Below are 10,103 nucleotides of genomic sequence, written 5' to 3'. Positions count from 1 at the left end.
ACTCATGTATATATGTATATATAATGTGAGTTCAAAAAAAGAGGTTTTTAAAACACCATTTTTATACAGTTTTTACATATGGAAGGGTGTCATATAAAGGGGTTACTTACAGATTGAATAGAAAATGGTTTTTTTAATTCAAAAAAATTCACAAATTAGGATATTTATAAATAGGTCATGAACGCATGTTATATAGAGAATATATATATAGTGAACCCCTCGAGGGCAAATATGCCTGAGGTATTGGAATAGACTTAAAATTCCATGGCACATGAGGTATTATAAGGATTACCATAGGTGCAACTATCCAATTTCATCTGCTAAAATGCAAAGGTTTTCCCATGTCTTGTCAACATATGCAAGAAACAAGCTCTTTTTGCATGCAAAAGAAAGCTTGTATTACCAATTTTTAGTTTTTGTAAAGTTTCAGCTGTAAATTTATGTCCTACTCGATGTGGATTCGGTAAACTAGGCTGTAGAGTCACTTTTTCAGCCAACCCATCACTTTCAGTTTGTAAAGGCAAAGCCACTAGCTTAACCTTCTTTGCAATAGTTTTGTACTTTGTATCCACCCTTGCTTGAGTCCTATTTTGTAGCCCATAACATTCATGCTCAACAAACTCTTGAATGACTTTACACATCTCTAAAGTGTTAACATAAATAACATATTTTTATGCCCTATTTTAAGCATTAATTGATGTAGAAATTTCAGCCATTGTATCAACATCAACCAGCCCTAAAATACCTTCATTTGCAGCCATCAAACCATATGTCTTCAACACTTTTTCAGCCCATCCTACATATTTATTTTTAGGCCTGCACATGACTAAAATATTCTTAAACTTCTTAGGACTACATGTTGTCTATTCCTGCAATCTAGACACAAACACAATTTTCCCCCTTTCTTGTGGAGGCATAATTATCTTCCTAGAGGCAATTCCATAGCCTCCACTTACAAAAGTGCTATCTAAAAATCCTTAAACTCTTAGGCATTAGGTGGCATAGGATTATCCCACAGCCTATCCCGATTGTGGGGATGATTCACACAAATAGTGAGAAATTGTACCAGCTTTATATTGTATCACTTCGAACCCGAGCATATGAAGAACCATCATCCAAGGATTTTGTTTCCAACCCTGATTCCGAAATATAGGGCTGTCCCAAAATCAGAGGATAACTACATGAATCCTACACAAAAAAAATGATATTCATCCCTAATATCTCCAATAGTCACAAGTACATTCGAACAAGCCGCATAAAGATCCCACTTTAACAATTGTCTCTATTGTAGCACTAGCCCAATGTGTTTATGAATAATGATTTCTTGGAATAAAATGAGCATCTTCTTCTTCATGTGCTTGTTGATGGACATTCCCATTATACATAGCCTTTTCTTTATGCTTAGTGCTACCCATAAGACAAGTTTCAGCCACATGTTTGTTGTCTATACTTCCCTTATTTTCAACATCAGCTTGCTTCAAATGAGCAGTACATGCATCTCATATTCCCTCTGAAGTTGATTCTCTATGTCTTTGTCAACCTGCATCAATGCTTGCAAAACTTCACTATCAAACTATCTTTTTTGTTTCAACATATCAATGATTGCATCATGAAATTCACATTTTACGATTCTAGGAATTTCGCCAAGTGTGAATTCCACTCTAGTGCCAAGTATGCGATCTTCTAAGACTTTTTTAAGCCTTGTGGCAATCTCAAGATCCGATTGTAACCTATAACAGGGCTGCTTGCCCCTTTTCTTTCCTTCTTATTTCTTCTATTGAGATGCATCTTCCATAACATGCTCAGGCATGGCTTTTTCAGCCTCTTTTTGCTGCTCCATTTTACTTCATGTTATGTGTTTAGATGGGCCTGAAGAGAAAGGACTAGTAGTGTCCTCATCTCTTCTTCTCTTTTCTTCCACAAGAGCTTCTTGATTATGTAGCATCAACCAAATAAGCATAGGCTAAAAATGAATCCACTAGTGCACTTCATCCTTGTTCTCCTCGTATACTCTGATTTACATCAGTCAATTCAAACTTTGTTGTTGTGCCCGTTTCCATGCAATCTAATACTTACATCCAAACACAAGTTTTTGCTTCATCCATGTCTCCTTTACGAGCTTCATCAATCCTTTCAATTCTCAACCCATATGTGGCTACATCTATGGCAACAAATGCTATCCTTGCGGCCATATCTTCCAGTCTCTTTTGCATGCCACCATTTTCAAAAATTGGCTCTATTGGAAGACCAATTTCTGTTGCATGTATTTTACCATCTTTTCAACAGACTAACCTTTTTACTTTTGCTTCACGGTAAATTGTACAATCTCACTTTTCATGCTAAAAACTGTCACACCAAATACATCTCTGGTATCCTTCTCTATATGCCCTTTGGGTTTTTTCCCGACCCTTCTCTTCTAACTTGACATCTAATTTTTCAATCTTTGCATAGATTTATGTCAAATTTAACCTCAAATCATGCATGCCTTTGATTAATTCATCCACAACATCACTTTAAGAGTTGGACCAACAAGTATAGCCAGTTGTTTCACCATAGCTACAAGCACCTTGGCTGCAATTTTAGACCTCTTCTGAGTAGTGGCAAGTGCGGTGCCTATACCGCATCTTAATTTCATCCGCTCTCTCTTTACCAACATATGCACTACTTCAGTTACATTAGCCCGATCTTATTTCAACCCTGTTTTAGAACAGACATCTTCTAAACAACGAGTCATCTTTTTCTGTAAGAAAAGATTTGCAGCCTTTAGAAACAAATCAATTTTCTGATTCTTTAATGATTGTTGCTCATTGGCATCCAACTATGCATGCCGACTTTCAAACTCACAAAGCAAAGTTGTAGCAACTATTGGGCTTTTCAATCCAATCATTAAATGTATTTTTAGCTACTAATCCTACATCTTCCAAGAAAAACTCTTATCTCAAAGCTTTCTTAAAAGCTGCCCAATCAACATCTCTTCTATGTAACTCATCAATCCGATCATGCAATGCATGCATTGCCAAATGGGAGAAATATTGACTCCATGTATACAGCGGTAGCCCATGAAAAACCATATTTTCTTCGTACAACCGGATGAAGGGCGATACATTTTGACCTTTGAACTGCTTCAATTCTAGTCCCACTACCTATAATGCATTCACGACTAAGGAATCAATTCTTTCTGCTTCCTGTCGAGTTTGCATCTATTGTTGTAACAACAACTATTGCTACAACAAAGCAATCATTTGTTGTAAAGCATTGCCACCACTTGATCCAATAGAATCCTCCATCTTTACACACCTCTGCTCTATTGACTTTCACATTGGATTCACCACTGTTAGAGCGTTTGGGGTCCAAAGTCTACTACAAGGGTAAGAGATAGCAGGGTGAAGGGAGATTCAAGGAGAGGAGTAGATGAAAGAGAAGAGGTTTGAAGAAATAGAAGACATAAAAGAATACTCATAGAAAAAAATAGGAGATATTGAAGAATACTCATAGAGTTGAAGCCTCTCAGTTTATTTCTGCATTATGAAAAGATAAATCTTTTGAAGACAAAAACATGTATAAAATGATACCTTCCTCTATGCTATCAGATTGCCAATCTGATGCTTCCATTGGCTCTAAAAGAGGGGTAAAATACTAGGACACCTAGCCAAAATTTTGCGAGATCATTCCTTCTTCGTCTCCCACTTTGAAGTGCTATTCACTACTTGAAAGTAGCGATCATGCGTTGCATGATTTTGCCAATCCCTCTTTTTACATAAAATCCTCTCAAAAATGGCTAAAAGCTTCCTACTTTCTTTTACATGTCATCCTAGTCTAGTTGTTTACAATTCTTGGATTTTTTTACAAGAGATAATATCTAAAATATCAAAAATTAGCTAAACTTGTCCAAAAATCTAATATTTTTGAACCATGGGTACTAATACTAATCTCTAAAATGGCATGGGCTCTCTAGATCAATAAGAAATTCACACTCTAGAATTTTTCACATGGTGTGTGCTTACTAGCATGACAATGTGGCATGTGCGGAATAGATCCATAGATGGAGTCCAATGAATATCATCAGGCTCACGCGTATGGAGCCACAATGACTCCAACTTTTGAGGCTTTGTTGTGGGAGCCAAGGAATCTATGGCTAGGTCTTGCTATGGATGGTGTGAATCCAGTTGGTCTCTGCTCAACTTCCTATAGTGTGTGGCCTATAGTTCTTGTTAACTACAACATCTTGCCATGGGTTTCTACGAGGAAAGGATACCTAATCCTTAGCTTGCTCGTTCCTGGGTGCTACAAAGGCAAGAACATGGACATCTACCTATATCCATTAGTTGGTGAGCTTAAGATTTTGTGGGAGGAGGGGGTCACTATGGAAGACATGAGCAATTATGATGATCAATGGTCCACTAATATATAAACCATTCTCATGTGGACCATGCATGACTTTCTAGGATTCAGGGAGTGCTCATGTAAATAGGCTGGTTCAATTGTGTTCAAGTTTGTGATATCTAACATAGCTCGTTCAAGTTTGTCTTGACTAGATAGGGGTGTTGTGATAAGTTTGGTGACCTCAGGTTATCATGCATGTCCATTGTGTGGGCCACAATTAGACTCCTGAAGGACACAAATGATGAAGAAGTTGGTATATCAAGGACACGCAACTTTCTTGTTGGAGAGGGTCATGAACTAAGGGAAGGTTTTCTTGGATGACCTCCAATACAAACGAATGCCCAAAGTTTGTATGAGTTTAAAATGGTCCACAAGGAGTCACATCCAAGTGGAATGCGGAAGTTCTCCATTTTCTATGAGTTTCCATATTGGATCCACTTATAGATCAACCATTTTTTGGATCCCATGCATATTCCAAAGAATGTGGATAGCTTATTATGGGATCACATCATAGGAAAGAGAGACACTATAGGGGCACAAATGGATTTGAAGGACGTAGGCAAGATGGAGGCACTTTGGCCATAGTCGAGCATCAAGATGGTCACTTGCAAGTACCTCATGCTCCTTGGATCCTGCCCACTAAAGAAGAGTGCATTATGATGTAAAATATGAGGTCTATCCACACCCCAATGGGTATGATGTGTTTCCTTAGGTATACTTTCTCTAAAGATGACCATCTATCAGGGCTAAAACTCCATGATTGGCATAAGATATGTTAGGTTTGTCTTGATGTTGATTGCAAGTAGTCTCAATATTTTACTATTTAGTGTCTACTCAATGTTCATAATGCTTTTTCATTTGTAATAATTTGTGATGTCGATCGCGACCATGGGGTGCCTCACTAAAAAATACATGAGGCATCTTATAGATTGTTGAATTTAGTGCAATGGATCTCATTGAAGGAGATCAAGTCATCCTCTATTTAATCTGCAAGGCAAGGAGCGGTGAAGATGGTTTGTCTCTTTGAGAGGTCCATACCCACAAGCATGCTCACGATAAAACTCACCTCCTAGTGTATCTCATGGATAAAGTGGATATTTTGAGAGGAAAGGCTGTAAAATCTTATTCATTATACTTTGGACGTTAGCTGGAGCATTACTAAGCTCAAATGGTAGCAACAATAATATATCATGGTCATTGCTGAAGGATGATGATAGACTGACTGGAGATGTGGTGATTGGAAATGGAGTAGAGAAAAGAATGGATACTATCATAGAGGAGAAAGTGAATCGTTGCATCATGCATCCATGGAGAAGTGGCTCACTAGATATGAGCATGTCGCTTAAAAAGATCAAGAGGAAGTGTGATCAAAATTTCAAAACAGTACATGCCATCGACCGATTTGATATCCTGAGGGCATGGATGAGATGCCATAGTTTATGCCTATGCAGTGGTTATATGAAGTTTTGATGGCTCAACTTCTCGTGAAGGGGTAGAGGTCTCTAGTGAGGAGTGGGAATTCTCGAGGAGATGTAGTCTAAAGGTGACCATATGCTTTATTTGCTATTATATCTAGATTTCATGCACAACAACTAATCTAATAGTTTCCGTATACAATACAAAATCTACAATGTAGGGTGGTCATGCACGCGATATTTTCATGTTGAGCACATCCTCAAAATGCATACCACAACTGATTGTGGTGTTATAGCAAAGTTTGAGCAAGAGAGACAATGGTGCGCCACGGATCCGAATACCATGGTAGATGAGATGGCGTATTTTGAAAACTTGCAAAGTGTTATCTTAGTGGATTATTGTAGCTTCTCCATAATCATATCCGATGTATAGTGGTTTAAAATGGTGTTGGAAGGAGCTAGGGCAACTGTTTTGCGAGGTCTATCTGGATTTCTAGAAATAGATTCTGAGAAAAAATGGACGAATTTGCCAGACAGGTTTGTCTTGTCGAGTCTTTGTGAACATGTGCATGACCTATTTTTTTAAATTTTCCATGACATGAAACAATCACAAATGTTGATTCACTCTTATATATCATATTGAACATGTAATCTTCTATCTAGATCCCCAACAACCTCAATGGTGGTATATTGTGTTGTCAACTCCTTGGATTGTGCAAGTATATGATGAAATAAATGTTCCTAGTGTAGATGAGGAGGGATCGATATTGAGGGGGGTGGAGGGCAAAGAGGGCTTGGAACGTGCAGGGGAGGTACACAGGGTAATGTAGATGAAGAGATAGGAGGCCAACAATATTTTGAGAATGAAGTAGACTCCTCTTTCTATGGTGACCTATCTAAAAACCTTCCAATGTAGAGAGATTGACATGGGGCCATAGGTCGAGTCATATTTTCATCCACATACTCAATTCATTGATTTTCTTTAAAGGGTACTTTAGTATATGCATTTTCATTAGTAGTATTTTTTTCAAAGTTATATTGTCATGATTTCTCGAAATATTTATATTGATTATGCTAACATCATTTTCTGTCTTTGTGCCGGTTATCTCTTTGAGGATACGTAGAGAGTAGGATGAGTTGAGGGGATGACCGATGAGGAGTTGGAGGAGATATTCACATGTATGTCTCCAGATCAGATGGCCTAATTTAGAGATATGGTGGACTAGGAGTTTTCACAAACATTGTCAGTCCATTCTGTAAGGTGTACTTTGGCACACTCTCATGGTTGGATTTCTAGTAGACAAGGTTGATGCTCTAGGCTAGCCCTAGATGGAGGGAGTGGTTCTAGGGGGTGTTGCAGAGATGTGAATGTTGTGAGCCCACGGTTGGGTTCCAGAGAGGGTCACTACCCCTCGCTCTCATACGACCAGTTCTAGGGAAGGTGGATCAGGTGGGTGTTGTGGAGGCACAGATGTAGTGTTTCCACCTCATCAATTTGGTGGATACTTGTTACCTATAGGATATGTCATGCCTGTAGAGACATCTACTTGAGTGACTCAAGTTTTTTATCAGGTGTCAACAAGTGGCACCCCTATGGGTGCTACTCTAAGAGATTCTACCCTTGCAAGTATGCCATACATATAGGGGTCTCTTGGTTATGTCCAAGAGCATGGTCACAAGTGGGAGACGCCACACCTTAGACATACCCTAGTAGGGTACGGATACCTATTAGATGATACGAATGGTACTATAATCATGAATGATGAGGGGAGGAGGGTGATGTCTCATAGGAGGGAGTTGTGCCAACAAGTATTTAGGCATAATGCTCTAGATGGTTGGAAGAATATATTCGAGGGGAGCAAGGACTATGTAGTGGCATCCTTGCACAAGGAGTTTCCGATACCTACAAGAGCAGAGAGGTTCTCCACTAGGTGGATGATGAAGCATATACGTGCATGCATGTCACAGACGACTAGACAAATTACTGGTGATACTCAAAACCAAACAAAAAAAGTGGGGTTTAACAAACCCAAGGAAGGTGACCAATCAAGACCTACTCATACAAACAAGGAACGCACCAAACCCTAAGCCTTGGAAATCAAGGTTCCTAAAGCCAAGAATGACCTATCCGGTGAGGTAAGATCCTTGGAATAATAAGTGCATATGCTTGCACAATGGCCTAGAGATCCCAACCTCAAAAGAAGAAAGGATTTCTAACCCTCAACAACCAATAGAGGATCCTAATAGAGAAAATATATGAGTTTTTGATCTGATTGTTGATAACATCATTACAATTCCTAACCAAGGATAGCCACACCACTAACAAAAAACATCATAGTGTTTGGCTAAATGAATCTTTAGCAAAGTCACTAATAGTATGACACAAAATTTTCATCACTATACTAAACTAGAGGAAATAAACTTTATTGATGTACTTAGTTTTCAAATCTTTGAATATGTGTGTGTGTGTGTGTGTGTGTGAGAGAGAGAGAGAGAGAGAAAGAAATAAATAAATAAAGTTATATTAACGTCTTCTAAAGACCAAAACTGGCCTATGAGACAAACTGTGATACAACTGATGAGGTCCAGCTATCCAAAATAAAAGTGCTGAATGAAAAGCTAAAAACTGGAAACTGAAAATACGGTGCTGTGAGTGTGATAAGTGTCGTGTATGTGTATGTGCGTATGTAGCTCTGGTACTCCAGATAATGGCTACAAAAGGGGAACAAATGTCGGTTGTGATAGGGGAACATCTGTCGGCTGTGATAAAGTGGTGTGATGTGTATATGTAATAGATGCAGGGAGATATACTATCCTGGGATGTAGTAGCAGTCGTCGAAGTCGCTAATAGCAGGTGATCCCTCCTGGATGCAGGATGTGGTACATCGGCGGTGGAGAAAGAGCAAACTGGAGATCTGAGATCCAATGTGTCAAGTGTTGTCGGATCTCAGTCTGCTGTCGATGTAGATCAAGAATCCTCCGGATCTCCTGTCGGTGTGGCTGTGGGGTCCGAAACCCACGAATCCTCGTGCGACGTCGGGTACGCTGGTCCTCAGCCTGCTGTAGTGTAAGCCCGGAGGTCTGGCTAGAGGCTAGTAGAGAGAGAGAGAGAGAGAGAGAGAGAGAGAGAGAGAGAGAGAGAGAGAGAGAGAGAGAGAGAGAGAGAGAGAGAGAGAGAGAGAGAGAGAGAGAAAAAAACTCTTGCAAACTACAAAACAACACTAACAAACCTTATTGAAAGAAACTTAGTTGAAAAAGTATATTTCTGTCCAAACCAAGAGCAAGATCTTGTGTTCATTTAGTAGCCTTTAATGTGAATCTTCTTTTATGTCAGAAGCTATTCTTCCATACATTGATAAATAGAATATGAGTCTTCAATGCATAACTTCTTCCCATCAGATCTTCTTAGTGCTTCAGCCCAATTGTATGGTCTTAGCTGTATTTTTCAATTTGAAAGATCAAATGAAGAGGAGAGACATGTACAACCAATTGAAACCAACACATATACTTAAAACACTAATGGGAAAGTCATCTCAAATATTTCTATTCTATTAAACCACATCTAAAAATTAACTTGTCATGATATTCAATATGGTAAATGGACCATCTCTATATCATGGATAAAGTATTATGAGATAATCATGTCAATAGTAACTTATTGAGAAACAAATCCTAATTACTACAAGAAATACAAACCTTATCTGAAAATAATATGTCAATCAAAAGAAACTGTAAGATCTTGTACTTGTCTAATAATCTTTAATGTGAATCATATTCCCTATTTGAAGCTCTTATTTCACGTGTAAATTAATGAAAATACATTATTAAATGTCAAGATTTTCTTCCATGAGGTCTTCTAAGCAAACTTCTTGGCTCCAATTGGGTACTTGGAGCTTTTTTCTATGTCTTGTTGGATTGAAAAAGGACAAAGTCCCATGTAATCAATTAGAGCTAAAGCATTCAATGGATGACCTTATCAAAAATAAGATTCACACCAAAGACTCTTCTTTCATTGATCCTTGTTTGAGAAGATAGTTGGTAAACATATTGGGTATGCTAGCTAAAGCACTTCTGATTCTCTATTGGAACTTAAATTTTTACACATTGATTAATGGCAAAAGAGTCATTCATATTAGAAGTATTAGTATTAATGTGAAAAGTACATTTTTCTTGAAATGTGTCCTTTATTTTTTGCACATTTTTACATACTTTTGTGTTTATGATGTAGAAGTTCTTATACATGAAGGAGGTTGTAGTATGCAAAAGGATGAATCTAAGACTAGAAAACTAGAACAAAGTTAGCTT

The sequence above is a fragment of the Lygodium microphyllum genome, chromosome 1, assembly GCF_053477565.2.
Source record: "Lygodium microphyllum isolate KBCC chromosome 1, Lygodium_microphyllum_v1.1.10, whole genome shotgun sequence".
NCBI lineage: Eukaryota > Viridiplantae > Streptophyta > Polypodiopsida > Schizaeales > Lygodiaceae > Lygodium > Lygodium microphyllum.
The sequence above is the reverse complement of the archived record's forward strand: the minus strand, read 5'-3'. Positions refer to the sequence as shown.